This window comes from Ciconia boyciana, chromosome 5, assembly GCF_034638445.1.
Source record: "Ciconia boyciana chromosome 5, ASM3463844v1, whole genome shotgun sequence".
In the NCBI taxonomy this organism is placed as follows: Eukaryota; Metazoa; Chordata; class Aves; order Ciconiiformes; family Ciconiidae; genus Ciconia; species Ciconia boyciana.
In genome coordinates, this window is record NC_132938.1 from 54174096 (window position 1) to 54190919 (window position 16824).

General features: G+C 37.9%; 1 protein-coding gene across 9 annotated transcripts in view; it reads left to right on the top strand.

The window, feature by feature from the left end:
* BMPR1B (bone morphogenetic protein receptor type 1B) overlaps positions 1-16824 on the top strand; it is a 296363-nt gene that overhangs the window by 68064 nt on the left and 211475 nt on the right. For 6 of the 9 annotated variants that reach the window (XM_072862758.1, XM_072862757.1, XM_072862761.1 and 3 more), the window contains one exon: positions 11201-11257. The exons of the other annotated variants lie outside the window; for them this stretch is intronic. The gene's annotated coding sequence lies outside the window, so the exon portion shown is untranslated. The remainder of the gene's footprint in view (positions 1-11200; positions 11258-16824) is intronic. 9 annotated transcript variants of the gene reach the window in all.

The window sequence follows — 16824 nt, forward strand, 5'->3', positions numbered from 1 at the left end:
ATCCTATTTTTTTTTTATTTAAAGGTGTACTATGCAGTTTCTGTAGAAAGCTCTATATAGGGTATTTAAAATATTGATGCCTGACCTACATGACTCAATTTCTTCCTCCGTTTAGTTTTAAGGAACTTGGTAACATAACATAAAAATTTCTGTTAGAGGAAAGAACAGCATTTTTACTAGATATGGAAAATTCCAAGTGGAACATGTACAGAGATAAAATACCATTTGGAGATTTAAGAACACATTTTATGGTTTTGACTTTTTTTGACGTAGACCACACAACAGCCTCACAAGTACTCTCTTTTCCATTGCATTACAGTAACTCATACTGAGAGAAATCACATTGGTAGAGAAAGACAAATTATTTATTTGAATAACCCTCTCTTCAATGCTTTCCTGAGAAGCCTGGAGACAGTACCACATACTGTTGAAAGCTTCTTTTACAACCAAAATACTTTGTAGTTGCAGGTAATGTCTATTTTCAAGTTAGTGTTTGTGGTCAAGCAAGGAGCCAGTTCTTTCCTTTCTCTATCTTTTAATAGCTTAGGACAGTTTTGGGGCTCCTGTAACTGGTGCCAACTGGTAGGGACAGCAGCAGAGTCATGCCAACCTGTGTAGACGTCCACTGCATGTTTACGGGTAGTATGGATAAGATTGACTGCATGCAATTCTCTGTAGAATGAAGGTTGCATCATAGAGATTGCTGAGGTGAAGCAGAGGTTGAAAGGATATAGCAGATTTTATTTTTTTCCTGCTCCAGTTTTAATTTGTTAGCACACCTGCAGGTCTGGCATTTGTTTTGTTCTTTGCTTCTCCTCCTTTCAATATATATAAATGGCTCACTGGAGGCAAGTCTACCTCTAGTTTTATTTCCAGCTAACTTAACCTCATGCTGCTGCCCCCAACACCCACATCCCCGCACCCAGAAGTGCACTCCATCCTTTTCTTTCTCTCTTCATTAGGTAGTTTGCAAGAGGGAATTGGTGAACGCTGGTCTTGGAAATCTCTACAGAAAATAAGAATTTAACACATCTCTCTCTCAAAAATTATTTTAAACATTTAAATATAAGGGTAGAAAAAAAGAGCTTGTAAGAGGAATATAGTTTATCGTTCCACAAGGACAAAAGATGAAGAGCATGACATCTGGAAAGTTTGGTAATATAAATAACAGCTGGAAACATATAATGGGGAGCGCATCTACTACAAGTCTTCCTGTTTTAAGAAAATGCTAAACTTGTTTTTAGTAGCTGGCGGTATTCTAAAAAGGACTTTCTATATCATAGAGGAAGTTGATAATAAATAAATAAATAGAATTCTTCTGTTCTCTGTGGAGCCAGGATTTATTCACCCATGTGAGTAAAAACAGTGGGGCCAAATGTTTCAAATTCAGCTATTGAACCTCCAGTCTTCAGAAAAAGTAACTGTTATAAAGGTGAGAAATACACAGAAAATATACCATTTATGTAACACAAAATCAGGTCTAGCCTCTAGAGTGGCAAGGACCAGTTGTACTAATACTGATAACTGCTCTTAATTACATTTAATATAATATTAATATTAATTAAAATAATTACTTTAGTAGCCTATTTACTCTTGTAATTATTAGGTTAAAACCCTTGTCCATCTGAATGAGAACTAAAAATTTACACTAATGGCGCCAGTGTAAATGTCAAATTGATAATAAGTTATTGAGGATCATTTCAAATCATATGATATGGTATCTGGAAGCTACAAGCAGAAGGCGAGCAACAGCTCACCTAACAGCAACAGCTAAATTATCCCTTCACCTGCCATGGAAGACACACTCTTATCCAGAAATACTAATTGATGTAGTTAAATAAAATATTATGCCTTTGATTTATTTGCTTGCTATACAGTGTGCTTAATGCCATGATATCTTCTGGAATGTATGATGAATGTTTTAACTGAAGTAGGCAACTTAAATATTGGGTCTTTTTTTCACTTTGCAACATTCATAGATGAAGGCAAGGCAAAACTGATGTTTAAAAGTTAAGTACTTATTTGTGTGTGTTTCGCAATTCTGTATCATTTATATGTGACTGTGTGCATTTACACAATGTGAAGGAAACAAAATGAGAAATCAATTTTAAAGCATAAAGAATGCTTATGTAAAAACGGAATACAGTGATTTTGTGTTTGTGGGACTGAAATGTTCTGCATGTACTGTATGAGAAGTGGCCAAAACCAAACAAATTGTTCTCAAACACTGAATACTTCAGCCTGACAATCATGTTTTGCTTTTATTTGATTAACCGATAACAATAATAGTGGCTGCTAAGAGCAGTCGGGCCGACAGTGGGTCTCATTCAGGAACCTGTCCCCGATGGTGGCTGTGGAGGATGTGCCATAGGGAGGACAAACAAGCCTGGCCCCATCAGCGTCCATTCCCCATTGACCCTCCCAGCACCCACCGCTGCTGGGCTGCGGGTGTTAGAGATGACATCCCAGCCTCTTGCCCCCAAGCTTGCCTAGCCTGTTTTTGAACTCTGAGTCTCCCACTACAGCCTCGTGCAGCAACAAAGATGTTTGTTACCAGCCGTGGAGAAAGGACGTTTTTGTCTGTTGTAAACCACCTACTTCAGTCCTAACTTTCCTGCCCAATATCACTAATTGTTATCTAACATCACTGCCTATGTCATTTCTGTTTCTTAGAAAAACCTTGTCAGTGTGGCGTGCCTGCTGTAACTCTGCTGCATGTCCATGTAGCAATGTCTGGCCTGTTGTTTGTTTTTTTTTATAGTGGAGTTTCACTAGTGTAAAAATGTAATACAAGATTGTAGGCTTAGATGCATGGGGTTTGCATCTCCATGTGATGAGGTAACACTGTAAGGGGAAGGAACTCCGTAAATCAAACCATATATGTTTAAGTATTCTGCAAGGAACAAAATTGTGGAAAGTACTCTTACAGATGAGCAGGTCTCTTCTGAAAAATGAAATCTAAGAAGATACCAGATGCTTGCTTTTATTGGATCCATAAAATTACCTTATGAAATCTGGTTTTATAATTGCAGGTTGTACAGAAGTCTGAAAACCACCCATTTGTTTTAAGATACTAAATATCTTACCAGTGATCAGAGGATTTAAGATAAGCGGAGGTGAACAGGTCTAGCAGGTTTCTGTTTTCTCAACTGGATGCATTTTGAAAATGCTAATACTTAACTAATCTCTAGGGCCCAAAGGCATTCATGGGTTTACGTCGGGAGTGGCTACAGTAACTAGGGGTGCTGCAGGGAAGCGTGGCGCTGGGGCTGCAAAGGTGGGTTGATGATGAGGGCAGAGCACCAGCCTGCGCGGAGGCTGGCTGCAGGTGGCCGGGGTTGCTTTGCACCCGCTGCTAGGTTGGAGATGGGGTTGCAGTGAGAAGAGCTGGTGATTTTCTTGCGTTGCTGGAATTCCGTGTGTTTTGGCAAAGACTGTTGATTGGGATTTGAGGTTTGATGCTTCTAGATAAATTCATGTTTCCAAAGCACTAATAACTATATGTAAGTGTTTAATTTACTCACCACCCCCTTTCCTGGCAATAATTGGAATTGGAATGAAAGATGTATAGCTAATTCCTGGGCGGTTATTTTCTTTGTTTTATATTGCACAAATAGGTTGAGCACTAGCCTTTGACAGAGTGCTGTTCTGGTGGAAGATAATTATAGGACATACTGTATAAGTGATTATAAGTTGGTGCTGTTTTATACTTGTCCTGACCCTTGTACCGAAAGCTGAAGTAACTGTTGTTACTTTCAGAGAATGCCATGCCTCACCATCAGCAGTGCCAAGTGTCTTTTATAAATGAATGGGCCATCAGTTTAAATTCTGCCTGCCAACTGCAGCTATAGAAAGCCCATGGCCAATAGCTACTCTAGTGGGCAGTTACTGAGCTATGACAGGCCATAAGTGACAAAAATAACAAGGAACGTTATTCCCCATCTGAAAGTATACATCACATTTCTTCACAAACAAAGTGTATAGTGTTGGTGTGGCTTTTTTTAGGTACCATTTTAGCCTCAAGTGTTGAAATGTTATGGTAGGCTGACAGCTCATTTCAGGTGAGATGTTCCTTTGAACTTTCAAGGTGGGTAACATGTTCGAGCAAAAGTAGGTGCTTGCTGAATCAGGGCCTTAGTTTCTTTCTACTGAGCAGCATGGAGAGTTCACAAGTTGGTTTGCGTTGGCACCTTTTCATTAGCAGTGGTTGTAAACAACAGGTGCATGCTGTCATACTTTCCTTCAACAAAAAGCAAAATTTATATTTAACTATGCATACATTTTCATATTGTCTTTAATAAATGTCTCGCCAGTATTGTGCACCTTGATTTAGATTAGAGTTTATTTCTAATTGATTGTAGTTTTCTGAATTTTAGATATCGGCATGCTTGCGATACTCACATATATCAATTGAACACTTTTTCTTATGCAAGTTTTGCAGATGCCTTATGCTTTAAGAAAAAATAGTACTCAATTTATAATTCTTTATATGCTGAATAAGGTCTGTTGCTAGAGATGTATGAATCCACCCTGATTCCATATAAACTTCTTTTTCATTTTACCATGTGCCCCTCTCTTCAAAAATATATCTTAAGTTTAGATGCATTAAGTGAGTGATGTTTAAGAGGAGACATGTTTGGAATGCTTGAATAATTCACATCTGCATTGACTTCAGCTCATCTCTTGCAAACTTTCAGTATGACCCAGGAGTTCCTCTTGCATTGACCAGGAGGGAAAACCAAACAGTGAATACTTGCAGCGGACTCATTAGCGTTCAGCAAAACTGATGTGGCTCGATGTAGCATGTAGCAACTCACTAGTACTAGAATAGAAAGAGGGAAGGAAATCTCAAGCCTATCATAGGCAAATCTAATGTTTAAAGCTAACCTGCTTCTGGCGTTCCTGCTGTAAACCAACAGAGCTTGACTCTTGCCAGGAAGCAAAATGTCTAAGCCTGGCCCTTTCACGTGTCACTCATAAAAGATGACCAATGTTACCATGAAAATGAAAGGATTACTGATGCAGAGAGTTGATGCCCACTTCCACTGTAGGGGGACGCTAAGATACTGAAGAAGGAAGAGGAAGGAACTGAAGAGCCAGACCCCTACGTTTGGGACAGGATCCCATGCTGTATTACTGTACTGGGATTACATCAGCGATGAATAGTTTCCTTGGGGAAAAAAGAAGTAGAACAAGAAGACCTGAATGCCAAGTGTTAACAAAAAGATTAGTACCTTGTACAATGCAGGAACTGTGTGAGAACAGTTAGTCCTCGTGTAAAGACTGTCCCATAGTGCTGAAAGGTCAGGGAGACCTTGGAGTTATCTGCTGCTTCATAAACTCATGAACAACATTTCCTGACACTGGAACTGGAGAAACGTTTTGCTATTTCCATTCCCTCTCCTTCCCCTAGTTGTCATCAATATAAACTGTACTAAGTGAGAAACAATCAGAAAACTGTTTTTAGTGGCAGAGAGGTATCTTCCTGAATAGATACAGTTTTATGTTTTATCTTGTAGAAGATACTTGGGGAATCCTTTGAAGATGCTCTCTGATCTCATTGTAGCTCTGGATGTTGGAAGGTCAAAATGGTTAGGAAGAGTATGTAAAATGTAAAACATCTTCGACTTCGTTCTGTTGCCTGTATTTTAGTGCTTGCCGCCTTTGGCAGATACCTATACAGATCCATTAGCTGTTTGTGTTGGTGAGTGAGATGTTAATGCAACTCTGAAGAAAAATTGCCAAGGAAAGGAAAACATTGGGAGAACTCTAAAAATATGTCAAAACCGGTTAGGGTGGTTCTGGGGCTTTTTAGTAAAACTGGAATGTTTTTAAAAATAAATAATGGAAAACTTTGTGTAAACCAAAATTCTTAGTCAATACCTATGGTCATTTTGGTTTGGATTTAAGTTTCAACTTGACACTATAGTAGCTCAATGTTGTATTCTGTGTGTTATGAAACTCCTTGTTCCATACTTGTATACAGTCTTTTTATATATTGTGGTACAGTGATATGTTAGACTTTTTTTTATCATCTAAAACAGGATAAACAGTGAATAAAATAAAGGTTCAAAAGAGAAGAACAATTTTAGCTTAAAATATTGTGCTGGTCATGGGAGCATTGGTGTTTTTGTTTTTTTTTTTTCTTGACTTCACAGATGGCTTGGTCTGTAATATTGAGTAAAGCCATTACACTGAATACATATAAGAGGTCTGAATTCATGCTTCATGAACAGCCTTAATTCTAGTATTTACTAATTTGAGAGCTTGGTGGGGTTTTTTTTAACATTAATCTCCTTTTCATGAGTTTTTCAAGTTGCATATTTTTTCTAACCAAAACCTTGGAACTTGCTTGACAGATTCAATCAGTTGCACCACTTGCAGTAAGTAGTGAAGTAGTTGTTTTTCAGGACCCAAATTTTGAACTGGTGCTTACAAACTTCATTATTAACACCTCCCATTGATGCTTTCACATCAAAAATCAAAGAGAGGCTGTAGCTGAGCAAAATCAGAGCCTTGTTAATAATGGCAAACAAATAGCCTTTTACTTATGTCTTACAAATTGCCAATGGCAAATTAATACCAGTTTTAAAAAATAAAATAAGATTGTGTATCTTTTTTCAAATTAATGTATACTGCATATGGCATTCGTTGTGCATATTTAATAGGAAGATTAGAGGACTCTGTAGATAAGAATTCAAGATTCTCTCGTTGTAGTATATTATCCCCTTGACTTGAATTCCTGCCTCCTTTGAATGCTCACCTCTTCTCAGCCTTTTCTCACTGTATGCCAGGCAATCTCAATTTATGAGGTTGTATTTATTTTTTCCTAAGAGCGTAATTTATCTAAGCAGGTACTTCATGACATGCACTGTTTGTGGGCTCTCTTCCCATCTTCGAAAATGGGTTTCTGTTCCAAAAACATGCCACAAAAAAGCAAATAAGGTGTTTTGTGTTTGTATGAAACCATATTTTTCCATTTAACAAACAGGGCTGCTTTTGATGCCTGTGCTGTTGCAATGATCCCCTATTTTGATTCCCTACTGAATTGAGCAATCGACAGCTGTGTCTATGCTTTTATGATGCTTTCTTTGAATGAACTTGAAGAGGGAGCTCATGATTCTGTTTTAACCATTTATTATAACTCGATAATAATGCTTCATGGCCCAAATTGTGCAGGCTGCAGGTAGCTTTTCCTTTGGAGATACACTTTGCATAGAACTGAGTAGTAATAATAAAAAAGAAATTCTTTGGAATAATTGGACTCCACAGTGTATTTGAGAAAAATAAATGCTTTGTATTATAGGTTTCCCAATTTGACCCGCAGGCTAAGTCTTGTAGATATAATTATGCTTTAGGAGACATTTTAAGTGCTAGTTGAACCTTTAACCTGCGTTTCCTCTGGAATAATTACAGGATGTGAAAATGGCCAAATGAAATGCTTACTCATAGAGATTAATAGAATTAGTTAAGCTACTGTTACCTTATGTTTGATTTATATTGTATGTGTAGGTTGAAACAGGCTGTAATGGCATGTGGGTGTTTTCCTATCTTTTCATACTTGCTGAAGTTTTTCCTTATGTTTATTACTTGCTATGTTATGTGAACTGCTTAAAAAGGCATTTTAGACCACTGGCAAGTAGTTGAGTTTCAAAGGCTGGCTCTATTTAAAACAAAACAGTAGTCTTTGAACTTCTATCAATTTTTCTGAAAATAACAGTAATAGAACTGATTCCATCACCTTCCAAGGAAACAAGTTGAAAAAGAAATCTCTGTGGATTAGTAGTCCAGACACCAAATATATTTTGCAGACATCTGAAATCAAGCCTGAGTCAGCTACAGTGGAAGCAGGGGAAACTAATAGAAATAATTTGTCTGTCTGTATTGCCAAAATTGATTATAAAGGTAAAAATAAAAAAAAAGTCTCTAAGCATGGGGAGTGGTACAGCAGAAGTAGAGCATTTAATCTTATTTAAAGATTCAAGATTGGTGGTAAATCTAGTACTTTAAGTAAAGCATTTACTTAAGAGTGAACTGCCTTTTAAAATTTGATTTGGTGTGTTTCTTTACAAAGAGAATAATGCATTGCCTTTGAAGCAACTTGAATTTTGATCTTTCAAGAAAAAAATGTGTCGATCAGTTTCTGGAAATTAGGCCAGTAACTGTATCTTTAACAGAAAACAAATTTAGAATTAGAGGAAAGCTTGAAATTGGCTAACCTTGTTAGATGATATGGTGGGAGTGACTAGGCAGGTTCTTGCCATGTTTCACTGGTGTTGAAGTACTTTCTGTTGGGTCACTTTCAGTGAGCCCCTTGCAGCCCTCCTCCTGCAGCCTCTACCAGCTGCAGCGTTTGGGGCCTTCATGCAGGTGAGGAGGAATGTGCAATGGTGTTATCAAGGAGCAGTAGCTCACCATGGCTCATCTAAAAATCTCAGCAGGTGCCAGCTTAATATATTCACTATTGGGTTTTTTTGGTTGTTCAACGGAATCCTATTCTAAGGTGCAGATGCTGGTGCTCATCCTCTATGAAGATCCTGGGAAGGCTTTGGGGCAGTGAACTGAAACCTTTAAAAATCTGACCCACGATTAGAATAAACTTTTCTTGTAGAAAATTCTTTATTCAACAACTTCATTTTGAATCAAATAACATTTGGGTAAACCCATTTTTACCACTTGCGTAATGTATCTTTAGTGAGCTATTTCACTATTTTAAAATCCTGTTTTAATTTGGTTTAGAGTTAATGTTTGTTTCAGTGGTTACAGCAGCCAGTGAAAATGAGATTTATTTTTTCAAAGTCAGTGAAATATAAATGCAAAGGAGATTAAAAATCAATTATTAAATCAAGATTTCCTTTATTCTCGATCTATTCATGTTTACCTCTCTTTGACTTCCCCTTAAAGTACTAATGTAGGAAATTATAAGGAAAATCTTTATACATTTCTGTATCATATGAGTTACAGGATTTCTCATCTCTTTCCTGATGAACATGCTCAGTAAGTCCACTTAGCATGTATGAGAGAGATGGCTGCGTACAGAGAGGGTACAACTTATTTCTTTATAGTAATTATTCTGTTATTAATTATACCAAATTTCTTTTAAAGGAGAAATCTGTATTTTGCCCCTTGTGTAGAATGGAGATGCAATGCAGGAATTACAGCATTTCACCAGAGATGCAAGCAGAAATCCTGGAAAAGGATCACTAAACATGGAATCTGAATGCAAATGGTCTGCGATAAGTGTGGATTATTTTTGCCAAAGGCTGTATGCATATGCATTGTTGTAATACTGTGATGGTATGAAGAGCGTTTATGGGCACAGCTGTGTGTGTTGAGGTGTGACACTTTAGCTGGGAAATCATATACTAAAATATCTTTGCTTTTATCTTTGTGTCATAATGTCTTTTGTTACTTAAGTAATTTTTAAGGAACTTTGAGAAACACAGAGGCTGTGGTTGAAGGGAAATAAACTTAGCAAATCATTAACATCAACAAATATAATAGTAAGAAAGGAGAATCTGTAGTATTGGACTGTTGACTGATCTGTGTGTTTATTAGAAGATGTTAGAATACCATGTTTAAAATAGTTGACTAAAACTTCAAAAGCATTACATTAGTACAGGCTTTACTAAGAATATGCTATTTATATTGAAATGATGAGAAGGGACAGCCAAATCCTTTAATGTACAGTTATCACATGCTGGTCAGAGAGCTTCCAGCATTTACTGGAACATCAGTGCCTTTTGAAAATGATTTTAAACTTCTGTCAGATTTTCTAAGATTATGGAATGATTAAGTATTAGGCAATTGTGGCGTTCTTGGGAATCATGTGTTTCTGGAAAATATCCCTCTGCTGTCTAAGAAATGAAGTCCTGTTCTAGGGAATTCATCTGGAAAGAGCATTTCTTTGGGGGTGATGGGGACCATCTGTGGAATTCCAACTATGTGGAAAACCTGGAGCAGAGATGGGGGGAAAAAAATACACCAGGAGGCAGTCAGTTCTGAAGAGGTCACTGTGGTAACCTTGTTTTGAGGAAAGGTCTGCATGCGCGGGCTGATCTTCTGACCCTTAATTATTCAAGGGTAATGTTATACGCTCTTCATGCCTATGTAATATTTCCATGGCATAAGGCTTCTAATCATTCCCAATCTTCATACAATTTCCGTATATGTTTATTGATACATACACAATATACACGCACACAAAACCTGTGATTGTTATTTAGTATGTAGCCCATATAGTTTAAGAACATTCAACTGAAGTAAACTAAAGCAAAAGGAAACATGCTCCAAGATTTGGTTCACAAATTGCTTTCTACTGCAGTGAATTAGTAACTTGCTTTGTGCTGTAGTGAGGTGCATTTTTTCCATTTGAACCATTTGGTTCACAAATGATTTTGTAGTCCAATGCTTTACTACTGTTGTGAGATTTCATCAAGCAAGCAGTGTGTCGAGTTACCAGTTTTCGCATGCATGTTCATTTGCTAGTTCGAAATTGCATGATATGCCATATTACAAGTTGCAATGGAAAAGCCACCCTTTTTCTCTCCTTCCTTCGAGGTAATGAAGTCTATTCATAAATGGAGAAGATCTTGCTGTCATTTCTCTTGTAGCTTAACATGGCAATGTGGTTGTATCCTTTCAGAAAAGAGTTCTGTGTCTCTGTCCGTTGTGTCCCTCCCACCCCCAATTCACCATATTTTATTTACAGTGTGTGGTGAATGGTCTTTTTAATGCAAAATGCAGAGGTCTTGTGTATGAAGTCTGAAAATAGGAGAGAAAATATCTTGTTCCTTGTTTAAAATGGCAATAGCACATCGTGTTGTAAATAAGGAAGGATTTAGACATTACTCTGATTTGTATGCTGAATGCTTTAGCTTCCTTGTTTTTCACTTTATCAGCCTGAAATGACCTGTAATTCTATCTCCTGTGGGTGTTTCTCACTATCTACTTACATTTCTAGTCTTATTTTTAAAAAAGAGAATGAAAATAGAAGTTTTGTAACTTTTTTTGGTAACCTTGTTCCACTATAGCGATTTCTTTCACATTGGAGCTATCATATGTATGGGTAGATAATTTTAACATATTTCAGTATTGTCATAATCCTATTGTTTCAATGGAAAAAAGTTTTGAATTTACAGAATTACAGCACACCCAGAATTGTATGCTGAATTGGACAAATATTTTTCTGTTTCAATAGGCATTCCGTGGTCGTGGCCTACTGTATCAACACTGAGTTACAGATTAAGCTGAGAAGGTGGGTTCATTAGAAGACCATCTATCTATTTCAGGTAGATGTCATGTTATGATGCAGAGTGTGCATTCAGAGAGAAGGGGGTTGGGCTTACGGTTCCTCTTTGGACTGCTGTCCTGGGGATCCTGCTTGCACGCTGCATGCCAGCTGTGGGAGGTGGGGAACACGTGGCCCTCGGTGTCTGTGGGAGGACCATCTGCATGCTGCATGTCATTAACCAGGTACATGCATTGAGCAACCGCTCTCACATAAGCATCCATCACAGAAAAGTGAAGCTGACTGATGGCGATCTGCTGCCTCTTGGCATGTACTTCATCAGATCTGATTTTGTGTACTTCAGCTTTGTTAGTCCCCTATTGGGACGTTATTGAGTTGACATCAAGTATGTCAAATGCTCTTCAAATATACACGCTTTTGACATCACCGTCCTATAGTTTTGTGTTCCATCTTCTCAAATGTGCCTCAGTGTAGGTATTGACATCGTTTTCATGGAGCACATAGTGCTCTCTTTTATGGTCCGTAGCCTAGTGCTCCTTTCAACATCTCTAATAAGTCTCCATCAGTTCCATGTGGAAAATGTAGCTACACAGGCCCAGCATTTCTACCAGTATTGCCAGCCAGTTTGTGTGCAGGGAACAAAATAGGTCTTTGGGGCCCAGTCTGTGCTTGAGACTGGAAATGAATTTCCAGTTGCGAAGTGTAGGTGGAAGCCACAGTTAAATTCTTAAATCTTAGTCCTTTGAAATGTGTTTTCTGACTCTTCCCTTAAACTTACCTGCCTCAAACTAATCGTGGTAGTTACTTTAAAAAGTATAAATAGATGACTCTTAACATCAACACACATGACTTTTGTAATGCCTTTTCTCCTCTACTTTGGAGTTAAAAACAACACTAGAATGTCTCCAGTATTAATTTCACGACTGGCTAGAATACAGTATTCTAATCCTGACAACTGATTAGTCTCAATAGAGCTGTGTAAACTTAAGGGATATTTATACTGTCTCATTGTGTTTGTACTCAAACTTCGTGGAAAATCTTTAAAAGTTGACTTTGTTTTAAGCGATTATATTTGTTTAGTTTCTTGGTTTCTTTTCCATGAAGTGGGAATGAGTACAATGTTACTGCATTTCTGCTGATTAGGGAGGCATTAAAATCCTTTGAAGCCGAGTGGATTATTAATTATATATTGAAGCTCTTTATCAGACCTTTAAATATAAAAGATTTATGCATTTGAAAAATCTATAATTTGCTTTAAAACCAAAATAAAGAAAAAAAAAAAACAACCCAAAACCCCCAAAATAACAACCCTCCCCCAAACCTCAAAAAAACCAAAACCAGAATCAATTACAATGCCAAGCAATGAGAGCCCTTGTCATCTTGGTTGTTTATGATTGTGTTGTATCCCATTAATCCTGGGATAAATCTGACCTAGTCTCACAAATTATGAATTAAACTTTACTCTTTGCGCATCTGATTTGTGGTACTTGTGTGCTACGGAAACAGTCGCAACAAATACTGAAGCCAAATTCCCCATGCTCCTTGTAATGCTGGGAATGTAACTCTGCTGGTTTTCTTTGCAGAGACTTTTCAGACTGGAAGGGCGGAGTTTAGTCTTTTCATACTAAGAAAATATTTGAATGTATTATTCCAAAAGACAGTCTAAAAATTTTTTTTTTTGGTGGATTTCAGTTGAAAACAGATGGATCAGGTTTCATACTGGCTGTTTAGATAGGTGCTTGTCATTCTAATAGTGAGCAAAGAAGGCTCAGTGTGTGAATGCCTGAATGGCATGGAGCCATAGGCAGGGAAAGCATATTATGGGTGGATGTGGGAAAGCATGAGCAAGACAAGGACTTCATTGCGTAGGAAATCACCTGTGGTTTTTTTAGTGCCCGTGCCTTTGGAGAATCTCTCGGACAGCACTAATTTTTGCAGCACAATAAGTACAGAAAATAGGAAGTAATAACGCCTTACAGAAACGCATCAAAAAGATGAGCCTTCAATGTATGGCAAAGCAGCAGTAGTTTTATTTCTGTAATAACTTAAGAATGTTATAAGAAAGGGCCTTGTTCTTTTTCCCTGATAACCTAAACACTGGTAGCCATAGGGAACCTAGGAAACCTATGGAGAAAAGTTTAGCCATATCTGTGAATTATGTTTAAGGTGGCAGATTATGAGCATCTTGCCCACTATGTTCTGTAGTGTCCCCTAGTGTTTGACGGTGGTGGGGGGGGTGTAGAAGAGTTCACAGTTAAAGTCACTCATGGCAACCTTCCTGCTAGAATCATGTCTTTCCAAAGATTCAGTTCTCCTCAGCTGAAGGTTCGTTTCAATTCAGCTGTTTTGCTGAATCTTCTGTTCTGTGTTATTTTTTTTATTTAGAGCCTTCTGCTTGTCTCACTGATATTCCACTTACAAATTGCAAACTTAAAATTGCCCTGATCTTAGCAAAAGTGGTATCTTATGTGATTCTGTCTTATTATGAAATCATGAAGTCTAATGGGAGGGGAGGAATTAATCCAGTTTCGGCTGAATTTTTTTGGTCTATTTGTAATTAGAATGATGTGCCTACTCAGTTTCTTGTCTGTATTGCAGTAATATTTTCCCCTGATAAAATTTGTAGGTACAGACAACTGCAAATGCATTAAATTGATTTCATTCTACCATAACGTTGTGTAATTTGAGAACTGAAGCCACTGATGAAAACTGATGTCCAGAAGAATTATCTGGGTTTCTACAATCAAACTACATATATAAATATGTTATGTTTTCATATGTTACAATAAAAGTCTCATAGGCTTTTCTATTCAGTTTTTTTGCCTCATGGAGGCTGCATCAGATGAAATCTCCTATTCCTCATGCTGTAGCACTTTTCTATAATCTGTTTCCCTTAGAAACTTTCTGATGGCATCTATTCATTTTCTCCATAGATTTTTAAATACTATGGATTCTGAGTAATTTGTTTAATTAGCCCCAAACTGTCTGTGTAATTATTCCAATCTGTGCTTCTCTCTCAGCTTTTGCCTGCAAGGCTGACAAATGGCAGGAGGGGGAAAGGGCACCTTCCTGTTAGTGGCTTAGGGAGCCTTTGGTCCTCAGTCTGCTTCATGCCGCCGGTTGTCAGAGTGGGTGGACTTCTTCTGAAAGAGCTGTGAGAGAATGATGAAAATATTATTTAGCGTCATTTAAGAAGTCAAAACAAATATCAGTTGTGGCAAAAAGCTTCCTTATCTTATGAAACAGGACATTTTTATGGTTACTTTAGTGTTTCCCAGCTTTTTATTTTCATAGTATCAGCTTACTCACGAAATCCTGGATTGTATCAGCCAGAGTTAAGTTCAACTTTCTGTCTCTATTCTTGCAGGGTTTAAGAGGGATTGATAAATTAGCTTGGCATTACAGATGTTTTGTATGCAATTTAGAGTGAATGCTAACTGAATCATCTTCACATTTTTATGGGCATTGACCTCTTCGGCTCCTGTATTGGTTATGTACCAATTCTGAGCTCAGACACACGGATGTCAAATAGCAACTATATTGGTCTGCTAAAGCACAGCATAAATTGTACTGCCCATTTTAGGCTTTTCTGTCTTTCTGAGAATAAAATAAAGAAAAATCTTTACATTTTAACCCAGCCCATACAGGTAATATATCGTCAAATGCCAGCTGAAATATTTGTTTGTTAGGCACCTCCTCTAGGTCACAAATAAAATTTAAATAGATTAAGGAGAAGAGTGGAAAGCATTCTCAAATAAGACTACATCCTTTTTAGAAGCTGAAAGCTTGCATGCAATATCATGGCTAAAGCAGGAATAGAGACCTGCCTTGTCTGTAGTGAAATGTCATCACCGTTTGTGTATTTAACATTGCTTAGCATGGGAAAATTCTTCTTCAAGAATAAGGTAGTGAAATCATATACTTTGAAGGCTGTTTGTAAGTGGAAATTATTATTTCGAGTTGGGGAGGCTGCGCTGTGTTTACTGGGGACGTTGTCTCGTAGGGTGTACCTATCAGATTAGTCCCTGATCTCTGCAGGGTGGAGTTGAGAAAAAGAGTAAAAAAGACTAGGAAAATGGTTTCCAGAGATTCTAGAAAACAGGAAGATCATGTGAAAATGTCCCTATCATGTTTTTGCCTGTTGCTGAGCATGGCGAAATGGAGGAGGACATTATTCTTCCTTTATGGGAGCTGAAGGGAAGGAGCTGTCATTCTTTACTACCAACCATCCAACTCCTCCAGAAAAAGATCATGGAAATTTAACTGCTTACATAAATTGTAACCTCCCAATCAGTTCCTCATCCCTCTTTTAATGATGTAAGAGGACACAGTCAAACAGATATGAATGACTTCAGATTGGACATTAGGAAAAGGTTCCTCACTGAGAGGGTGGTCGGTCACCGGAACAGGCTCCCCAGGGAAGTGGTCACAGCACCAAGGCTGTTGGAGTTCAAGGAGCATCTGGATGATGTTCTTAGTCACATGGTTTAGTTGGACTCTACGATCCTTATGGGTCCCCTCCAACTCGAGATATTCTACGATTCTATGACTCTTTACAGAAGCATTTGATAGGAGAAATTGGGAAGTTCAAACAACTGTGTGGCATGCTTATCCAAGACCTTTGCCTTTTCTGTTCAGGAACAGAATTTTTTTTTTTTTCTCTATCCATACATGAGCATGAAGTTGGCATTTTCTGTCTGCTTTCCACTGCTGTCTCAGGTGTGAACGCAGCTGAAATCTGAGTTGTTGCTTGTGACTGTGGATGGTACTACTGTTCCTCTCCTCCACAGATGTCCTGTGAGAAGGTACAAATGGCACTCTGTGGGAGCGAAGAATTGAGCTAGGTTTACTGGAAAATGATCACCCTTTGGATAGAAGCTGAAGTCATTATAGTTTACTGGAAATCACTTTTTAGCCCCTAAGCCATTCTGTTATAAACTTAAAACCTTTGCTCTGGAGGGAAAGTTTACTTTAATCTAGACTTCAGAGTAGAGTTTAAATTAGTAGTAAAGTACAAATAATACTTTGGTTCTCAATCCTGAAATTGCTGTGCTTGATTATGAACCTTATTACTTTGAACTCAGAGGCTTATGTCCCTTACTGGGTAGGATCCTCACTGTGGGGAAGCTTGTAGGGTCAACCCTTCACCATAGCCCTGGATGGCTGCCAGGCAAGTCCTGTGAAGCCTTGGTTTGCCAATGGCTGGACTTGCTTGGTCACAAAGTGATGTTGCAAGAGTCGTGCATCTCCCTCTCCTCTAAATAGGAGCCGGGGGAAGAGAGAGGGAAGCAGAGGTGTGTGAATGAGGCCCGAGAGTTTGCTGATGAAGGTTTACTAACTTGAGAAAGTTTTTGATGTTGGTGAAAGTTGCTGTGTTAAAAGTGTGCTGTTAAAATAATTTGGTGATGAAATATTGACATAGAGTGGATTGAAAATAAGTTGTTAAACCAAACCTTTTCTGCCTGTAGCTTTGTGTAAACACCAGACAAACCTCTAGGATGTATAAACACAATTTAACTTAGTATTTCAGAATGACCTTATGTGTACAACTTGATGCAATGTGAAAGGGTGGA